We start from the raw sequence: 22,937 nt of genomic DNA, 5'->3' as shown, positions 1-22,937 counted from the left end.
AATTCCTCTTCTTCCCACGTCACGTCATCGTAGAGATCCATGTAAAGCCCCACATACTCTTCCAGTGAGCGTTCACCTTGAAAGAGGATAGGTGTGTTAAAGGACTTCACCTTTTTCCGCCGGTTACATCTCCTCTGGCTCATTCTTGGTTCTTCTAGGGTAGTTTTTGTTTAAGGGTTGGTCGTTCTGTCAGGTTTGTGTAGGGAGCCGAGGACGAGGACACAGGAACTGCGGTTTAGGTAATTTATTTACAAACTTAACTTCTATGAACATACAGGAACAAGGGAAAAGAAACTCCAGGACTTCAAAACACACAACCATGAAATGACGTCGACCAACCAACACTGAGGGAAAACACAGGGCTTAAAAGAACTGGGACTAATGAGATAATTAACAGAACACAGGTGATGGGCATTTCTAATCAAACAGACAGGGAAAAACTAACAGGACTAAACCAAAAATCACAAAGACAGGGGAAAATGGATCACAGAAACTGAAAACATAGAAACAGATTCATAAAACAGAACTCAAAGACCTCAAAACGTCACAATCACTGCACTGAGCAGCTCCTTTAGCGATAGACTCCTACACCCCAAATGTGTGAAGGAGAGATCTTATCTGATATACCACCACTGTAGGCCTACCTTCAGAAATATTTTGGATCATGCAACATAATGTGATACATTATGATATTTAACTTTAGCTGCTTCTCCTCCATTTTTGTTAAATCACTGCTGAGCATGATAGGATGATGATGAATTTGGTGGGAATAAAAAGCTAAAATAATCTAGTTGTAGTCTTGTAAATAGTGTCACTACAAGATTCAATGTTTGTAAAATCTTTAGTCTGAGACTAAAAACTGTGAACCCCAAGACTTTAGATGTGAGCTGATAATCTTATAAAGTCTTTTCTAAATCTTTTCAAAGTCTTTAGGTGTACAGAAAGCATTAGTAGTGTGTGGTGTACCGCAATTTTCAAATCTTGTAGTGTGAGCATGTTTAAGATTTGAGGGAAGAAAATCTGCACTTAAGGAGAAAAGATTCTCCTTAAGTGTGTGCTGCAACCAGATTTCAAAATCAGTTAGGATTTTAAAACTCCTGTAGTGTGAGCCAGGCTTTAGGGTCAAGAGCCCAACTAAAGCAAACACCCATCACCATAACGGTGGCTTACAATTTGTGATTTTCTCCTTCATTGATTCTGCTTGTTAACATCAGGTGTCTTCAATAATGATCAATCATCACTAAATTAATCAATTAATTATCTCATTAACTTTAACACTCAAGTTCGGGTCGTTATTGCATGTCCGTTCAGGCTGGCCGTTCTGTTGGATTGGTTTCACACGCCACACCCCCGATTTCTCACGCTGAAGTGTCAACCTGGTCGACCTAATGCCTGAAAGATGAGTTTATCTATAAGATCTGCGAAAAAAAATGTCCCCAGGATGGTAGGGGAAGACTCATGAATATTCATTAGCGAAGTCATCTCTGATTGGTCTTAACCCCAGTGACGGGTAGGTTTAGGGCGGGGTTAGGGGTAGGTCATGAGACTCCCAGTGGCGGGTAGGTTTAGGGGCGGGGTTGGGGTAAGGTCATCAGACCAATCAGGGATGACTTCCCTAATGAATATTCATGAGTCTTCCCCTACCATCCTGGGAAAAAAAATCTATAATCTATCTTATACGGCACAATAGCCGTATAACTCAAGACTGACAGTGTCAGTTTAAGAGATTTGGCCGCACTAGACCGACAGTAGCCTGGCTTGTAGTGTGGGAACCTCTAGGTTGTAAAACCTTATAAATGTAGACGGAGAGGCCCAGCCTGCTGCCATACAAATATATTGCAAGGCAATCCCACTTGACCAGGCCCACGATGAAGCCATGCTTCTCGTGGAGTGCGCCCTGACACCCAATGGGCATTGCATGCCCTTGGTTGTGTAAGCTAGCGCTATTGCGTCCACTATCCATCTGGATAGGCTCTGTTTCGAAGCGGCTAGTCCCTTAGAACGCCCGCTGAATGAAACAAAGAGCTGCTCCGTCTGTCTGAAGGCAGACGAGCGAGACACATAAGCTCTTAATGCCCTGACTGGGCAGAGGAAGCTTTCGTCCTCATTTCCTTCAGTGACCGGTAGGGCAGACAGGGAAATGACCTGTGCCCTAAACGGTGTATTGAGGGATTTAGGAACATAACCGTGCTTAGGTTTGAGTATAACCCTAGAGTCATTAGGCCCAAATTCCATGCACGTCGTACTCACTGAGAGCGCATGTAAGTCCCCTATGCGCTTCAGTGAAGCGAGAGCCAGAAGAAACGCCGTCTTGAACGACAGGTGTTTAAGATCAATCTTCTGCAAGGGCTCAAAAGGAAGACCTTTCATGGCTTCCAGTACCGTAGAAAGGTCCCATATAGGGACTGTGGGAGGTCTGGGAGGATTCAGTCTCTTAGCTCCTCTAAGGAAGCGAATGACTAAATCGTTCCTTCCTATAGACTGGCCAAGCGTTGTCGTAGAGAACACTGCTATGGCCGCCACATAGACTTTGAGTGTGGAAGGGGACCTGCCCTTATCCAGCAGCTCCTGTAGGAAGGAGAGAACCTCCGTCACTCCGCAATTCAGGGGTGACACGCCACGAGCTGTGCACCAGCCAGAAAACACCGACCATTTGGAGGCGTAGAGACGTTGCGTAGACGGAGCTCTGGCCTGCGTGATCGTGTTTAACACTCCCTGTGGGAGGTCAGCGGGTACCCATTGATGGTCCACACGTGGAGGGACCACAGCTCTGGGTGAGGATGCCAGATTGAGCCGTTGGCTTGAGAAAGGAGATCCTTCCTCAGAGGCACTGGCCACGGGGCGGTGCTTGCTAACTGCATCACAACTGGGAACCAAGGTTGGCTCGTCCAGAGCGGCGCTACAAGCAGCACTGAACATCCTTCTTCCCTGATCCGTTCTACCACCTGGGTCAGGAGGGAGACAGGGGGAAAAGCGTAGAGAGGACGGCGAGGCCACATGTGGGTCAGCGCGTCCTTGCTTTTCAAGAAAAATTCTGGACAGTGAGCGTTTTCCTGAGACACGAACAGGTCTACTTCCGCTCTGCCGAATTTCTTCCACAGCAGCTATACTGTCTGTGGGTGCAAAGACCATTCTCCTGTCGGAACGTGGTTCCTGGACAGTCTGTCTGGTCCTATATTCAGGAGCCCTGGCACGTGCGCTGCTTTCAGCGAGAGAAGGTTGCTGCGAGCCCATATCAGGAGGCGTCTGGTTAGCCTGTACAGGGTCAGGGACCTGAGGCCGCCCTGGCGAATTATGTAGGATACCACCGACACGTTTTCTGAACGTACTAGGACGTGGTACCCCTTTATCAGGGGACAAAAGCGCGTGAGCGCTTTGCTCACTGCTAACATCTCGAGGCAATTTATATGAAGGAGCTTCTCCCGTTTTGACCATTGGCCAAAGAGCGGTCTGCCCTCGAGCAGCGCTCCCCATCCTGAGACGGATGCGTCTGTGGACACCACCATCAGTCTCAAGGAAGTCCCCAGGCTTACACCTGAATGGTACCAGTCTTTTGCCCCCCAAGGGTTCAAAGCTGCAATGCACGCTTGATTGACCTTGAGGCGAAGCCGACCGGAGACCCACGCTCTGTGAGGCACTCTCTCTCTGAGCCAGAACTGCAGTGGGCGCATGCGCAGCAGGCCCAACTGGAGAACTGATGATGCTGAGGCCATCAGACCTAGCATCCTTAGAAATTTCTTGAGAGGGACTACAGCGCCGCAGCGAAAGGAGTTGACTGCGCGCTGAATGTCCAGTGTGCGCTGAGATGACAGGCGTGCTGTCATTGACAGCGAGTTCAGTTCTATTCCCAGAAAAGATATATTCTGTCTGGGGAATAGCGAGATTCTCAAGGTGATCGAGTAAAATGGTTCTGTGCTCCACAATCTCTGAGTGAGATTGGGCTAGAATCAGCCAGTCGTCCAAATAGTTCAGCACTCGTATGCCCCGGAGTCTGAGGGGTACGAGCGCTGCGTCCATGCACTTCGTAAATGTACGGGGTGCCAGGGACAAGCCGAAAGGCAGGACTGTGTACTGATATGCCTGGCCCTCGAAGGCGAATCTCAAAAATGTGACGTGACGCTATCTGTATTTGAAAATACGCGTCCTTTAGATCTTTATTTATCTGGGTAGCCATAAAAACGGCTTTTGTGTGCAGGCAAGCGGGCAATGGAACCGGCTTGTTGGCTGCTAAATATGCTGGACCAGTCACATTTCTTGGAACTGGACGAGCGGCAAGCTTTGGTGGAAGTCTGGCCGCAGCGGGACTTGGACACCGTCGCTTTCCTAGGCGTGCTAGGACGACTTCAGGGCCTCTGGCTTCAACGCAATCTTTGGCCGCGGGCCACGCGGGACGGGGCGGCGGCCGGAAGAGCGAGAGCGCGGTCTCGAGCTCTGGGTCTGGCGGCGTTGTGAAGAGGAGGCGGTAGGCGGAGGCTTCGGGAGGAAGTGCTTCATGGCCTGGGTCGCTTTCTGTACCTCAGCAAACCTGTCGGTGAAGTCTTTGACCGAGGTTCCGAAGAGGCCGGCAGGGGAAAGCGGTGCGTCGAGGAACGCGGTGCGCTCCGACTCAGACATGTCCGAGAGCGTTAGCCAGAGATGTCTCTCAGACACGGTGAGCGAGGCCATGCTCCGTCCTATGGCCTGTGCCACAGACTTGGTAGTGCGGAGAGCGAGGTCTGTAACGCTCCTCAGGTCTGGCACGCAGATTGCATCAGGTCCTTTCTCGTCCAGCTTGTGGAGGAGATCGGCCTGGTAAATCTAGAGCGTGGCCATGGTGTGCAACGCTGACGCGGCCTGCCCGGCGGCGGAGAAAGCGCGGCGGAGCAGGGATGACGTCGTGCGGCAGGCTTTTGAGGGCAGCGCCATCTTAGCACGCCGTCCAGCGGAGGGCGGGCATAAGTGCGCTGCAGTAGCCTCTTCGACCGGCGGCAGGGAGTGGTATCCTCTGTTCTTGGCGTCGTCGACAGCGGAGAACGCCAGAGAAAAAGAAGATCGTGTCCTGGCCGAAAAAGGGGAGCTCCAAGACTTAGCGACTTCTTCGTGAAGCTCAGGAAGAAAAGGCGCTGGCTTGGATGCAGGCGAAGTGCGCTTCCCGGGCAGGAAGTAGCCGTCCAGCCGGTTGTGAGCGGGCTGCTCAGGCGTAACCCAATCAAGGCCGAGGCTTGCCGTGGCCTGAGTGAGTATGCGTATGAGCTCCGCCTCAATGCTCGCTCTCTTTCCCGTCGAAGCACGGGCAGGTGGTGCGAGATCCTCAGAGCTCGCCCAGCCTTCACTGCCTGATGCCAGGAGAGAGCAGGAATCCATTTCTCGCAGTATCGCGTTAATCTCATCCGCGTCGTCGACGGAAGCGGCGGCAGACCGCGGCCGTTGTCCGTCAGGAAGCGTAACTGATGAAGCCGGTGAAGCAGGCCGGCGCACCGGCGAGCTTTGTCGGCTGGGAGCATCACTTAATTGTCTCATTAACTTTAAAGGGTAAGTTCGGTATTTTACACTTAAAACCCTGTTTACAAATCGTTTCTGATGAAATAGAACGGTTAAGATTAAAATTTAGACACATGCTGCTGTCCCGAGAATTTTTGGTTTCTTTCGCTTTCCCCAAAACCTCTAGAATGGGTGTATAGGTGCACTGGAACAATCCTTCATAAAATGCATTAAACTTTCGTTTACAAAGACGTGAAACTCACCGAGTGGTCAGGGGTGTTCACTGATATGCTCACACAAAAATCGCTGCAAAAGATGCTTTCCAACAGATGTAATAAGCGAAATAAACCTAAAATTCTCGGGACAGCAGGATGTGTCCAAATTTTAATCTTAACCGTTCTATTTCATCAGAAACGATCTGTAAACAGGGCTTTAAGTGTAAAATACCGAACTTGTCCTTTAACACTGCTTCAGTGTTACTTTAACGCCATGTAGAGTGGGACCATACGTGCTCTGAGCAGTGTTAATTTAACACTGGGGAATTTACTGTGTATAAGACTTTGTAATGTCCATTTGTTTCCATTGCACTGGACAGTGAATAAATCCTCTCAGATAACTGTCATGTGGAGGAACTAGCCTACCTGCAAGTGCATACATATCTTTACCTAATTTATACTTGTATGCTTTATGGCTGCAATATAAGTTGCAGGATTCCACATCTACAGAAAGGCCTACAGAAGAGTCTGCACACACAGAGGAGACATAGGCCTACAGGTGGGCAGTGTAGCCAGCAATGACATCTGGGGCCCAGATGAGGGCTTCATGGGCGGCAAATGTGGGCCCCATTATGGGCTTGCACCCGGGATCCACATTGGGGCAAGCCGTGGAAGCCCAGACGTACTAAAAGTGGGACCTGTAAGGGTACTGCATGGGTCTTAATTGGGCAATTCATGTCAGACCCATTTGGGCCCCACATGTCATTGCTGGCTGGCTGGTGACTAGTAGGGCTGGGCGATTTAAATCACGATATTGTTATGCGCATCTCGTCAGTAAAGCCGGTTCCTAAGTTTCTCTTGGGTTTCTGCAATAACAAATATGCATCAGAGACACACAGTTAAAGCAGCCAGAGAAACATTAAAGTTAATGTTTAAAGTTAAACACTAAAAGGTCAAGAGCCCAACTAAAGCAAACACTGATCTCCATCATGGTGTCATCAAACTTTATTCTTTTCAGTAAAACTTCAACTTCTAAACCACTGTTAATTCTCAATAAGAATGTTAGTATGAAAGAAATAAAGTCTGGATTGTAATAAGTGAAGATGCTGAGATCCTGAGAGATCTGTTAGTGTTTAATGTTCTGTTGGGGTTTAAAGTGTTTCTGTATGGTGCGTTTCGTGTGTCACCGTTGTGTTGAAGAGTAGAGCCTGAGCTTCAGTCCAGAATGAGCAGAGAAACACTGATGAAATGCTGCATGTTGCTTTATTTAACAGACAGTAACTGTGTAGTTGCTGATGCAATGACATATAGTCATAACAAATCATGCAGGTAATTAACTGCATGTTTTTCAGTTAAAAAAATCAGAAAATAAGTGTGAAATAACAGCCCGTTCTCGTTCTAGGGTGTCATATATTGACGATTTTGACATTTCGTCGACATCGAATGCACATGGCACCCTTTAGCGTCATTATGAGACGCAGATAGAAATGGGCCAGAAGGCGCCTCCTAGCGGTCTAACCCTAACCCTACACCAGACCTAAACCTACCCATAACCGAACAAAGTCATATTGACGCTAAAGGGTGCCATGTGCGTTCGATGTCGACGAAATGTCAAAAGTGTCAGTATATGACGCCCAAGGATGAGAATGCGTTGGAAATAACTGTTTTAACTGTGTGTTTCTGTTAAAAAAGATTTATGAAGATCTCTGTAAAAGTATTTTGCACTTATTTTAATTAGGGTATTTTACTTTATTTTTACGGTTTTTGTTTGGCAGCCGCAGCTGACAGTCATTGACTGTTTTTTTACGATTTTATTTTTTACAGTGTAATTGTAACTCAATACATTTCAAGTCATGCTAGTCACCACCCAGCCAGCAATGACATGTGGGGCCCAAATGGGTCTGACATGAATTGCCCAATTAAGACCCATGCAGTACCCTTACAGGTCCCACTTTTAGTACATCTGGGCTTCCACGGCTTACCCCAATGTGGATCCCGGGTGCAAGCCCATAATGGGGCCCACATTTGCCGCTCATGAATCCCTCATCTGGGCCCCACATGTCATTGCTGGCTGGATCTGTTAGCTGGGAATGCAGTCTTTGAGTGTGGAGACCCCGCACCATTTTGGAGTTCATGCCCCATTTTGGAGATCTCCAGTCTGCAGTTATAAAAAGTATTAGAAAAGTACTTAAAAATATTATTGTGCTCTGTACCTGATTTATCAGCTGATCCATGTTATTCCAATAAATGGGGGCTTGAGCTTTATAGATATTTATGCTGAGGAGTTCCCACTCTCCCTGGGCCTCAAAGGCTTTCCTGGAGGCTAATGTAGTCGCCGTTGCACTTGAGAGTGGAAGTATTACAAGATCATTGTCTTTGGAAACAAACGTTAAAATATATTATAGGTCAAACAATTTAAAATAATTTATGTTTCATTTATTCATTTGTTTGTCAACACTGATTCATGTGTTTCAGATGTACATGGATATGCTGAAGACTGAAACGTTATTCTGCAGATTTGGGTGTCGAAGGGAAACTTGTAGAGATCCATCTTGCAGGCCGTGGTCAGAGATAAGACATCATATGTGAGTAAAAGGCCCCAAAACGACAACTGCACATATGGAGACTCCTTTGTTCCAAACTCTGTCTTGATGCTAAATGGATAAAAATTAAAACATTAAGTTAATACTTAGGATTAGAGGTATTCAAAATAAAACTAAACCTGCATACAATACAGAGGGTTGGTTATGTGAGCCAAACATAAAAGAGCCAAAAAGGACATTGTGATGTCCATCTGGAAATACTAGAGAACCCAGTCACACAGTGATGTCACAATGTGGTCCAGAGTATGTGAGCAGTGCGGAGTGGGAGCGGAGCGAGGAGCGGAGTTGCGTGATTTTGCCAGGAGCGAGGAGCGGATTTTTTTAAATGTCGGAGCGTTGTGATTTTCTCTCGCTCCAAAAACGCTCCACTATCGCTCAGGACCAAACCACTGTGAGGCAACGGAGGGGGACTCAAAATGTTTCTAATCATATTTTGCATTTGTTTGCATTTGTATTGTTTTACTAGTACTCTCACAAACATTTATATAAAGTATATATCATGTAATTAATTTTACACATACTTTTAATGATATTTTTACCGACCCCCTCGCGATTTCTACCTGTGCAACTCCATTATATGATGGACGATTTTATAAGGCCCTGCCTGTTTACACGAGAATGCTCGCGGGTGAAAAAGTAAAAATATTTTATCAGATGTGCCTTTCGTTTAGACAGCGACAGCGGTTTTGGGGCTTAAAAACGCAAAAAAAGTGAAACCACCCTCCAGAGTGAAAATCTTAAAAACGCTCCACCGTTGTGTTTCCATCTAAACGGTAAAAGCAAAAGTCTGCTAGACAGTGAAGGCACCGAACAGTGCTTCACATTGCCACTGAGTGCATACTACATTGAATTTCACACACTTTTGCGTCACCATATGCACGCAGATTTCCCTCCCATAACGGTCATCTAAACGCAGCATAAAAGTTATTAATTTTGTGTTTTCTCTTCAGATCGTTTCCGAAATATTACTGTGAAGAAGGGGAAAAAATATAAATGTATTGTAAAAAGTAGTGATGACAAAGGAGAACGCGAGTGCGAGGAGGTGATTACAACGTCAAAAGATTCCTTGTGATTCCTATTTTGCTTTGTTTTAAAGTGAGCTAAAGGGTAGCCTAATTTATTGGTTTGGGGCTGTTCAAAGTTCCAATAAAGTATGTGGATGTTCTTCTCTTAGTACTCCGTATTCGTTTAACAGTACATGCATCTTCTGATCAGAGGTTAGTGTTAAAAAAATAATAATAATTTACCGTGGAGCGAAAACGGAGCAAGACGTATTAAGGGCGGAGTGGGGAGAGAGCGAGGACCGGAAAATTGTACACCCAGAGCGGAGCTTGAGCAGAGTAATTATTTTTTCAAAGTTTGTTTGAAAGTAATAGTTTGGTTTGGTCACCATTGAAGTGATCAGTGTTTGCTTTAGTTGGACACTTTGGCCTTGACTAATTGATGTCAGTTTATCTCTGACTGCTGTTAGTGTTTTTTATAGCAGGGGAAAATGTGATCAATTATGTTAGCTGCTTGTTAATAATGAAGATATTATCATAATGCAGTAGCCTAATTTCATTCTGCCATAAATTATTAAGTAATTAATAACAAATTAACACAAATATTTGTTATAATCAATCATAACAGTCCAGGATTTCAAACTAGTGATGTCCGGTTCGTGAACAAATCGTTCTTTTGAACCGGTTCTTTTTAGTGAACTGGTCGAACCAGTACACTAAATCGGACTGAATCGTTCGAAACAGTTCGCGTCTTGCGTCAGCGCTGATCCACAAGTTACTAAAGTTACTCACTTTCGGACATCCGTGCCTGAGTCCTGACAGTCCCTTCGACTCAAAATAAACCAATATGCCGGAGTAGGCATATGTTACTCCAGTAAATCCAACAGTTCACTGAACTGAGACATGTTGTGCTGAGAGAAGTGATGAGCACGAGCAGTTGATACTGAGCATGCGCGCACTACCGAACGTACAGGTACAGCGGTTCTCGGATCACCAGTACAGAACCAAGAACTGTTTCTTTCGGACACGTTCGATACGGAGAACCGATGAGCTGATGAGCTGAGCATGCGTGCAATTTTTTCAGAGGGACGAAATGCATGTTTCTTAAGTATTTTATTGAACATCAATAAGTGTAACACAATAAAACATGTTAGAAACATGTTTATCACATTGGCTACTGCCTTTTCACTGTATTATTTTAAAGATTGGAAACACAATGAATGGATTGTAAAACTAACATTTATTATTATACTAAAACATTATTTTCTGGAACAGATCATTTAATTTCTAAGTAAGTTGATATACATTTTTGACGTAAACTCTTGCCAAGGTTTTAAAGGGTGCAAAAATAAATGTTTATAATGTGTTAATCAAAACATAACGTATTAAACATACTGGAGATGCATCCTCTCTTTAGTTTTGTCGACTGTAGTCTATAGTAAGGTTTCAGCAGTTCTCAGCTCAGCACACACATGCCTATGCTATGCTACGGTTCTCGAGTCAAGAACTGGTTGTTGCAGCAGTTCTCGGATCACCAGTACAGAACCGAGAACTGTTTCTTTCGGACACGTTCGATACAGAACCGATGAGCTGGAGAGACTGCGCGTGCGTGATCGCACCGTCTCTGAACCGAACTTTCTTTTGGCCAACTGATGCTGTGTTTAGGCTATACTAGATGTGCTGTGCTGATACATGAGCACGGGTGAACCAAGGACTTCAATGAGGGGACGAATTCGGCGAAATGTAAGTTTATTTAATTACAAATAAAATAAAAATGATGAAGACCAGTTTATTCACTTTAAGACATGTAAAACATTCGCGTTTGCGCATCCTCTTGGCCTACTACCGGGTTAATTTTCAAAACGTAAATGTAAGAAACCTATCCAAGATGATTATGACAATGAGTACTGTTATTTAACTGAAGTTATGATTACAAATGCCTTTATTTGAATGTACATTTATCCGCCGGGATGATAGAATTGACGTCATTACGTGATGACGTAAAAGAACTGGTGAACCGTTTTTTTGAACCGGTTCATTGAAACGAACTGTCCGAAAGAACCGGTTCGCGGAAAAGAACCGGACTTCCCATTACTATTTCAAACACATGATATTCTGCAGCATTTTTATAAAAAAAAATCTAAAATATTTAAATTTAGAATACATTTTAGAACACTTCTTTGAGACAAACTCAAACCTCAAGAATCAGCACGTGAATCTCAATAACAGTGACATGCTTCATGCCGCAATGCATTCTGGGAGCCACTGATGAGTTTTGTATGATGCACCCAGAATGCATTTCTGCATGAAGCGTGTCACCGTTATTGAGATTCACACACTGATTCTTGAGGTTTGAGTATGTCTGAGTGAAGCAGTAGTTTAAAATGTTTATATATACAGTATGTGTATATGTGCATATATGTATATCTCTATCTCAATAATACAGGTTTTCTTATTTGAACCAGGTCAGATGTAATGCTACAGTAACATTATTATAATTAATCATATGAAATTAAAAACACACATGACCAACTAGAAGCTGATCAGCGCATTACATGATGATTATATTGTTGGCCTTGTTGTCATCATCAAGTAGCTGACATCATCTGATCAGATTTACTCTTACTGTTCTTGCCATAACAAACAGTTTCAACAGCCAGAGAAAACCTAACATTTACATATCAAGAGTCAAACAGCCCAACTAAAGCAAACACTGATCACCATAATGGTGACAGCAAACCAAACTATACATTTCAATAAATCATCAACATATAAACCTCTGTTAATCTCAATAAGGACTTTTGTACACATAGCTGGGAATGCTTTTTGTGGAGTTGTTTAATAACGTTGGAGTCTGACATCAAACAAATGTTTAGACATCAACCCAATTTTCATTTTCAACCAAAATTTGACGTCTGAGTGATTTTGGAGTTCACGTCCAATAAAATTTCTAGCTGAGGTGACTCACATTGTGGCCATAATATGAGCACACAGTGAGTGCACTGTGAGGTTACACTTTTAGCTCACTGTGAACATTGTGATCATATGGAGAGATCACTGTGAGATCAACATGTGACAGGGAAGTCAATGGGGACCATGTGAGAAAAAAATAAATGAAATTCTAAATTAAAAGTTCTGAAAGAAGTATTTTTATACCTTTCTACTATTCCAATGTCTGGAGTCCAAAACATATTTTTGGGGAATACAATTGTTTCAATTACACAATAATCGTAGAAGTTCCATCTAAATTTTGGGTCATCCCAGGCCTGAAAAGTTATAATTATGGAGTTCACAGTGATTATAAGAGTGAGATGTTTGAAAATCAAGTAAAATCACTGATCATACATGACAATTTCAAAAAAAAAATAAGAGTGAAGTAAGAGTTTTAAAACACTCACAACTATCAATTTGATCTGTGTCGAGATGCTCTGGGCTTTTTCATTCTGTAGATAAAAAGAAGTGAGTGATGAAACTCATGTCTCTAATATTTTATCGAGATTAATATACATTTTATTATTTTGAGGGTTTCAAAAACATCTTGCCAAAGGACTGCAGTTGAAAATGATGAAGTCTTTCTTTCTTTCTTTCTTTCTTTCTTTCTTTCTTTCTTTCTTTCTTTCTTTCTTTCTTTCTTTCTTTCTTTCTTTCTTTCTTTCTTTCTTTCTTTCTTTCTTTCTTTCTTTCTTTCCACACATTAATCAAGAAAGAAAGAAAGAAAGAAAGAAAGAAAGAAAGAAAGAAAGCACACAGCAAAATCCCCAGTGTTAAATGAACACCTCTCAGGGACGGTTTCCCAGACAGGGTTTAAATTAAGACAGGAGTAGGCCTTAATCTAGAATAGTTAATCATGTCTTAAAAAATGGCTTTCTGTAACACAGATTAAGTACAGATTACTAACACCTTGTGTATGGAATCCTGAACTAAAATAAACCAGATTAATTTAAAACCAACGGTGCTAATCTGAATTAGCATGAGATAGGTTGCCTATATTTAAACTGAATTATTCAAATAATTAATGCTTCTTGTTGAAACACAGTAAACACAACTTCAGAGGTGGGTAATCTAGGGGTCAAAGAGTAAAAGTCCTGCCATATGTTTATTCCACCCATAAACTCAGTCAGCTGATTTCACCAATTAGTTCTGTCTCCTGCTGAATTAGCAAATCCAGGTGATTGGAACAAAATACTGAGAAGGACTTTTACTTTCTGAACCTGGACTTTACATCTCTGCATAGCAATGCCACATGTCAGCCAAGAGCAAAGAAATAAACCAGAACTGGACCTTATTTGAGCCACAAAATCTGTGTATATTAAATATGGAGTAATTTCAGCCACAGCCTTAGATGAAATCAACTGAAGAGAAAAGAAGACATTAAATCTGTGAAGATCTCAGCAGAGGAGGATTAAACAACTCCACAAAAAGCATTACCAGCTTCACTTATTACTAACCAGACTGACTTTATTTCTGTCAGATGGCTACAGAAGTTTTATTGAGAATTAACAGAGGTTTAACTCTGCGTTTCATTTGAAGTCACCATAACAGTGATTAGTGTTTCCATTAGTTGGGCTCTGAACTCTTGTAAACAGAATGAGTATGCTATGCCTTTAAGTGGGCAGGTGAGGTGATGGGGTTGGCCGCATTTAAAGTCTCGCGGGTGTCAATGAAAGAGCATTTGTTCTCGTTCTCCGCTTGATGCACGAGTGTGTGTGGTCTCTCCTATACTGGCGCATTGGAAGAACTGCTTGTGTGTTAATGCTGTGCCTGAATTCAATGTGAGTAAACAAGTTTTTTTATGAGTTGATCTTAATAGGTGATATGTTAGTATAATGTGCCCACAAATGTGTTTTAGGATTATTCCTGCGCTGATGACCTGTTGATCGGAGAACGCAGTGTGCGTGTCACTCTGCGTTTGGGCTCGGCTACCTGTGAATGTATTTTAGGATTATTCCTGTGCCGATGACTTGTTGATCTGAGAACGCTTGATGTGAGTGCATGGCTAAGTTTATTAATGATTTATGTAAAAGGTGGTGCTAAAGACCTAGAATGTGTATTTTTAGGATAATTTGTGTCTATACTCGGCCGAGTTACGAGTGCCAGCATTGATGGACGTTTGTACGGAATAGACTACGTTACAACTAGGGATGCAACGGTACACGGTAAAATCCCGGACCGTTCGGTCAGCCCTGCACGGGCAGAGGTGGAAAGTCCAGGGGTCAGAAAGTAAAAGTCCTGCCATATATTTACTCCACCCATGAACTCACACAGCAAAAACTCCCGTGTTAAATGAACTCTCCTGGGAGTTTATTTGGCTCCACACTCAAGAGTGTTAAAGTTAATGAGATAATTTAGTGATTGATTGAGTGATGATTGAGCTTTATTGAAGACACCTGATGACAAAGTAGTCGATTGTCGAGTTCACGTGCGTGATCATAGGTACTAAACCTATGCACGTGAACTCGACAATCGATTACTATGGACTTCGACCGAAAACAGGATGTAAATACAGGTATGAGCGCTGGCTGAATTATTATCATTTTTATTCATATCTTTCACATCTACTGCAGTCAGATTCACCCGCGTTCACTCCGAAGGAATCACTCAAGTGACCTGTGCACTTATAATGACACATCAAGGATGTTAAGAGGCTAAAAGCAGGTTTAATACTTGCCCCATTGAAGTCAACAGGGTGCAAATTTTAAAAAGAGGATAACACGGTGTAGGCAACATCGATTTTTGTCGTTGTTCTCTGTATTGACAGCACTCCAAATTTACAAAAAAATGAGCTCAATGTTAAAATTGACCGGAGTTCTCCTTTAAGATGCTTTTGGAAGTATAGCCCTGGTTATATTTCAATGATCGAATTATTATTGATCTGATTCACTGATCTCACCCAGCATTATAAACTGGGTATCTAAATGATTTTTTAATTGTTCACTACAGTAGCTACTTCCAACATAGTTTTAATGATTTGAAAGTTTTATAAGACATCAAGAATCTACATATGAATCTCAACAATGGTGACAATCACACAGAAGCTTCATGTTGCAGTGCATGATGGGAGCCACCAATCAAAATGCATCCCTGGCTGACATCATACATTGCAGCATGAATAAATTATGCAGCTGAATTGTCCTGTAATTTTCATTGTTTTTTCCTGTTTGCTTTTATTTTGCTATTGTTTTGTTATGACTTTAGTAGCTTGTTTTGTGATGTTCAGAAATTATCTGTTTGTCACTAGTTTGTTTATTGTCACCATTGTTGAGATTCATATGCTGATTTATGTTTGTGTGTTTAAACGCAAAAGTGTTTGTGCTCTAGTGGTAGAAATTTTGATTCTTTCCAGAGACTCGTTCATTTTCAGTTCGTTCACCAAAATGATTCGATCAGAATCGTTCACTGATTCGTTCAGTGACAATTTCTTCATATTACATAAATACTGCAGCAGGTGGCGAAAAAGAGTGTCTTTTATGCTATGTTTTAACGAACGTATTTACTTGTTACAAAAAAAATGATTTGGCTTTGTTAAAATGTGTTCCTTATTTACTAAATTAATAAAATAAATAAGTCTAATAAGTGGTTCAGATGACCAAAGCAAGGTTTTCTTGCATAATTAACATTTTAAATTATTTGGTCAGACATACCAAACATACACATACAGACATAAATCTGGGATTATATTAAACATTGATTATGTTCTGTATGTTAAATATGAATATGTATGTGCACACCTATGGTGCACACCTATAACTGCGTTTTGAATGAGATATGAATCACATGCTAATTGACCGATCTACCCAGTAGGCTACTCTCATTCATTTCATTCACGAACGAAATGTACCAGTTTGTTCAATTCGTTCACGAACGAGATCTCTCTCTCATTCAGAATTAAAACAGAGCATCTCGGTCAGTGATGGGTGTATTCGTTCAGTAGATCCAACCAATTACATGCCCCTTCACAGCCCGAACTGAAATGCTATTTGCTGACGTTACGCAAATGAGACCTAACCGTCATATTTTTTGGTTTGTTTTAGTTTTTAGAGAAGTGCATGACATGAATAAAACGTAATGAATTCATTTTTGATAATACAAAACGAACACAAAACACCAGTGCTTACAGTACTAATTTAATTTGTCTTTGTTACATTTAACCATCAGCTTGAGTTATTAAACTGTTTTCATTACAATGGTAAAGTGTAAATTTCTTTCTTTGATGCAAATATGCCAACTACACAAGCCTAGCTCTTTCTGTTCGCCATCATTATCGTTCAAACAACTGGTTCTTTTCGTTCACGAACGACATGTACCAGTTCGTTTAACTCACGAACGAGAACTCTCTCTCTCTTGTTCATACTCAAAAGCAACTCAGTCACAGTCAGTGAAGGCCGTATTCATTCACTACATTCAACAAATCACATGCTCCGTCACATCTCATACTCGAAGGCTACTGGCTCGAGTTTTAGTCATTCTTTGACAGGTTGAAAACACAGAGCTACCTGGTTCACTGAGCTGCGCGTGCGCTGCTAATAGCACCGCGCTGCTGTGGAGGGAGGGATTTCAGTGAACGAGAAATATGAGTCAGTGCATTACGGGAACGAGAACGATTCGTTCACCTAAAAGATTCGTTCAAAAAGAACGATTCGTTCACGAACGTAACATCACTATTGTGCTCAAAGGTATTTTATAAATTGTTCATATTGCTGTTGGATCTCAAACTGTAAAACCTCAGGGCTATAAATCACCAATACTAAAATGCAACATAAAGCATATAGTCACGGATTATGACTCTGATTGACATCAGTGAATCATGTCACTACATGATGATAATGTCAACATGACACCATATTGTGAGCAGGTTTTCTCTTGGAGAACCAAACGTGCTTTATAAACACAATGTTGGAACTGTCAGAGAAAAACTAACAATAAAAAATTAAAACGTCAAGAGCCCAACTAAAACCAACACCAATCACCATAATGGTGACTTGAAACGGAAAATTCCACAAAACATTACCGTCTAAACTTCTGTTGAATCTCAATAACCTTTGTAGATGTATGACAGAAATAAAATCAAACTGGTAATAATAAGTGCAATAATGTGTAAAGGCTCGAAGTCAGTTGTAGTTTTTGTGTTTCTCTTTCCTTCAATGATTCTGCTTTTTAACATTAGGTGTCACCACTAATGGCCAATCATCACTTAATTAATCACTTAATTATCTCATTAACTTCAACACTGCTTCAGTGTTATTTTTAACACTCTGTAGTTGGACCTATATGTACACCGAGGAGTGTTAATTTAACACTGGGGATTTTGCTGTGTACATTTCTCATACCCCTTCGTTTGAAGTGTGGTCCCGAAAAATCTTCGTTTCAAGGGCTATCTGGCCCTTCCCCTTACCCCTACCCCTCCAACCAAAAGCGAATCGAGACAGCCCTACCCCTTCACGGGAATGCACAAAACGGAGGGGTAGGGCCAAGGGGTAGAGGCAAGGGGTGAATTGGGATTGAGAGTTAATGTCTTCTTTTATCTCCAGTTGATTTTTCTGTGGCTGGAAGTCAGTTGTAGTTCTTGTGTTTCTCTTTCCTTCAGTGATTCTGCTTGTTAACAGCAGGTGCTCATCACTAATGCTCAATCATCACTTAATTAATCACTTAATTATACAATTATCATTCTGGGATCTAGAAATGTTCTATAATTCATTCAGTTTGAGTTCTGTTTCAGTCATTCAAGTTTCGGTAATATTTGAGTGCTGTGAACTCAATTTTATTGAGTACATATTACTGTTAGGTTTTACAGTGTATTTCAATGCACATCAGTTTTTTTCTACATAGTCTAATGCTCTTTTCTAATGCAAACATTTTTTTAATTAGGGTAATGAAATTAACATTTGACTTCTACTCAGCCAACAGCAAGAAGGCAGAGGCTTGCAATATGGGGAAATAAAGAGGAGATGGACACAATAAGTATTAGAAGAATAGCCTGCTTCCCATGACCTGAATGAATAGATAAATCATGTTGTACTCATACCACATTTATGATGGAGGACACATATAGGTCCACATAAGTTTGGATAGCATTGTACCATGGCACCTCTGGTTGTGTGTGAGTCATCTGAATGTCGGTCTCGTTCAAACCGAGATGTTGAATAAGTGCCTCACGAGCTGCAGCATAAGCTGTTCTATCGCAGCGCTCATCATAAGCATTAGACACCAAACCTGTGAAGACATTTTGTTATGAAGTGCCATTTAAACAATTTTAGTTAATATTTCTAGTTATACATCACTGTACCATACAGTGTATAAAATCAATAAGTACAATCAACTTTTAAGTGTTTAAGTCATCTCAACTTAAATTACATTATACTGACTTGTTTAACCTTGTACAACTTATAGAAAAAGTTAAAAATTGCTTAACTTATTTTGATGAGTTAAAACAAAGTAAAAACATGTTGTCATAACCTCCCAGCCAGCAGAGCCATGTAGGGCCAAAATGGGTTTGACCTGGGCTATGTAACTGGGACCCAGGAGCCCGATCTCATGAAAGTGCGTATCTATAGCACGAATGATAATATCTCGTATCATTTATACGCCAAAACGAGTTTTAGCGTAAATATGGTATGCAGTTTTCGCGTGCATATGATACGCACTTTATGGTGTGTAATATGCACGCCCTCCTCACCCCTAATCCTACCCAAGGGGTTTGCAGTGCGTATCATTTGAACGCTAAAACTCATTTTGGCGTATAAATTATACGAGAATTATCATTCGTGCTATTGATACGCACTTTCATGAGATTGTGTTGGACCCAGCCAGTTTTGCACCCAGGTTCCATGTAGGCCCCACATGGATTTGCCTAGATGAAATGAACACTGCTTAGAGTGCACACTACAGGCTGTTTAATGTAACACTTAATCAGTGTTGGAGATAATGAGATAATTAAGTGATTGAATAAGGATTTTGTATTAGTGAAGAACACTAATTTTACTCGCACAGAGACATCAAGAATCAGCATATGAATCTCAACAATGGTGACATGCACACTAAGCAGTGTTCATTTCATCTGGGCAAATCCATGTGGGGCCTACATAGAAACTGGGTGCAAAACTGGCTGGGTCCCAGTTAGATAGCCCAGGTCAAACCCATTTGGGCCCCACATGGCTCTGCTGGCTGGGTTATTAGTCATATAATTTTGTTACAGTGCAGAATTGAGTTCTCTTTCACATCTTTTAGCACTTGAAAGGACAAATACACATACAATTATGTCAAAACGTCTGTCTTGGCAAGTATTCATAATTACAGTTGATTATGTCTTACATCTATTGTCGCCCAGATAGCAACATTGTTTTGGCCCAGATCCGGCCCACATCTGGCACTTGTGGAATACTGATCTGGCCCACATGCAGTGTGGAATGATGGCACTTGGGCGGACCGCTCCTGTTTGCCAGATCTGGGCCACAAGCAGGCCATAGCAATGCCACATGTCAGCAGAGGTGGAAAGTCAAGGGGTCAGAAAGTAAAAGTCCTGCCATATATTTACTCCACCCATGAACTCACACAGCAAAAACTCCTGTGTTAAATGAACTCTACTGGGAGTTTATTTGGCTCCACACTCAAGAGTGTTGAAGTTAATGAGATAATTTAGTGATTGATTGAGTGATGATTGAGCATTATTGAAGACACCTGATGTTAACAAGCAGAATCAATGAAGGAGAAAATCTCTTTTTTCAAGTTGCCATTATGGTGATTAGCGTTTGCTTTAGTTGGGCTCTTGACACTTACACTGTTAACTTTAGATTTTATTTGGCTGATGTATCTGAGTTATAACTCTCAGATGAACAACAAGAAAAGCTGATCAGGTGGTGTTGGTTATGTTTTGACATAATCATCATTCGACCTGACTCACAAAACTCATTTAGAGAGTTAGGTTTGCCTCGTTGATTACAGGAGCCTGTGATTCTACAGTATACTATTTTCAGCATTTTCAATATAATCAAAAAGATTTCTTAAAAGTTGTTCTGATCAAAAGACTTTAAAGAAGTATTCTATTTGGACACACAGACATCAATAATCAGCCTGTGATTCTCAACAATGGTGACAATAATAAAGCATGTTGCAGTGCATTCTGGCTGCCACCAATCAAAACTCATTCATGGCTCCCATCATGCATTGCGGTATGAATAAATTATGATCTGAATTGTCTTAGTAATTTCCCTTTCCTAATTGAATATTCTTTTTGTCACCATTCTTGATGTCTGTGTGTGCCTTAAAGAAAGATTTTTTTATTTTATTTATATCAGAACAACTTTTAAGAAATCATTTGGATTAACTTGAAAAATCTGGATCTTATTCAATAGAATCACTGTGAAGCTGTAATGATCAATATACATTTAAGTCAGAGATTAGGCTCTAAATGAGTTCAGTGATTCAGATAAAACAATGATCATGTCAAATCATAATCAACACCACCTGATCAACTTTTCTCTTTGTTCATCTGAGAGTTATAACTCAGATACAACAGCCAAACAACATTTAATGTTAACAGTTTAAGTGTCAAGAGCCCAACTAAAGCAAACGCTAATCACCATAATGGCAACTTGAAAAAAGAGATTTTCTCCTTTGGTGATTCTGCTTGTTAACATCAGGTGTCTTCAATAATGCTCAATCATCACTCAATCAATCACTCCCAGGAGAGTTCATTTAACACTGGAGTTTTTGCTGTGTGAGTTCATGGGTGGAATAAATATATGGCAGGACTTTTACTTTCTGACCCCTGGACTTTCCACCTCTGCATGTCAGCCAAGAGCAAAGAAATAAACCAGAATTGGACATTATCTGAGCCACACAACCTGTGTATATTAAATATGGAGTCATTTTAGCCTTTATAAGCCTGTTAACAAGCAGAATCACTGAAGGAAAAGAGAACAGAAAAAGAGACGAGCAGAAACACAAGAACTACAACTGACTTCAGACACAGCCTTAGATGAAATCAACTGAAGAGAAAAGAAGACATTAAATTTGTGAAGATCTCAGCAGAGGAGGATTAAACAACTCCACAAACAGCATTACCAGCTTCACTTATTACTAACCAGACTGACTTTATTTCTGTCAGACATCTACACAAGTTTTTATTGAGAATTAACAGAGTTTAACACTGTTTCATTTGAAGTCACCATAACAGTGATGAGTGCTTCCATTAGTTGGGCTCTTAACTCGTATTATATCTTTCGTCTTTTTAGGCTGCTATGACAGTGTGTTTATCTATCAATTGTGTTGTACCTTTAGTATATTCTCACCACAAAGCCTGTGTTACTGCAGCGTGAGGTTCAGCAATATTATAACAATCAGTTAGAAGATCTTAACAAACATGAGCACAAAACATATCAAAAATCAGCACATGAATCTCAACAATGGTGACAATATATATATTTTTTTTTTAAATAAACAGAATAATTCAGAACATCACTGAAAAGCTACTAAATGTCACAACAAAAACAACAGCAAAAAATAAAAGCAAATATTTAGAATCAATCAAAATTATAGGACAATTCAGCTGCATAATTTATTCATGTTGCAATGCATGCTGGGAGTTTTGTACTATGATGGTACCCAGCATGCATTGCAGCAAGGTACTTTTGATTGTCACCATTGTTGAGATTCATATGTTGATTATTGATGTCTGTGTTTGTCATCAAACAGTAATGTTTCATGCTCATGTTTGTTAAAGTCTGCTAACTGATATTTATAATGTTGCTGGATCTCACGCTGCAGATGTATGTAATATGAATATATTAGTTGAACAACATAATTTTTAGATTTCAAAGATATCAGTGAAACAGGTTATTTCATGATGATAATAAAACCATCAACAAGTAACCATCATCACCTGATCTCATTTCACTTTAGCTTTCTTTGCTGCTGCAAATGTGTTTGACAAACACACTGTCACAGCAGCCAAAAAAGACAAAAAATATATTAAGAGTTAAGAGCCCAACTAATGGAAGCACTCATCACTGTTATGGTGACTTCAAATGAAACAGAGTTAAACTCTGTTAATTCTCAATAAAAACTTCTATTACTGTAGATGTCTGACAGAAATAGTCAGTCTGGTTAGTAATAAGTGAAGCTGGTAATGCTGTTTGTGGAGTTGTTTAATCCTCCTCTGCTGAGATCTTCACAGATTTAATGTCTTCTTTTCTCTTCAGCTGATTTCATCTAAGGCTGTGTCTGAAGTCAGTTGTAGTTCTTGTGTTTCTGCTCTTTTTTCTGTTCTCTTCTTTCTTTCAGTGATTCTTTTTGTTAACTTATTAAGGCTGAGATGACTTCATATTTAATATATACAGACTTTGTGTCTCAGATAAGGTTCAGTTCTGGTTTATTTCTTTGCTCTTGGCTGACATGTGGCATTGCTATGGCCTGCTTGTGGCCCAGATCTGGCAAACAGGAGCGGTCCGCCCAAGTGAACATTCCACGCTGCATGTGGGCCAGATAATCTTTCCACGTGTGCCAAATGTGGGCCGGATCTGGGCCGAAACAATGTTGCTATCTGGGTACCCTGAATCTAGCAAGACCAATTTATGATTTTTTGACAATTTGTTCAGAAGTTATAAGCAAAATTAGCAATTTTTCATCAGTAGGTGGCACTGTGCCGAAACGCAGCAAGTTGC

This window comes from Scardinius erythrophthalmus (assembly GCF_964197995.2).
Source record: "Scardinius erythrophthalmus genome assembly, chromosome: 1".
NCBI classification, from domain to species: domain Eukaryota; kingdom Metazoa; phylum Chordata; class Actinopteri; order Cypriniformes; family Leuciscidae; genus Scardinius; species Scardinius erythrophthalmus.
This window is presented reverse-complemented; position numbering follows the sequence as displayed.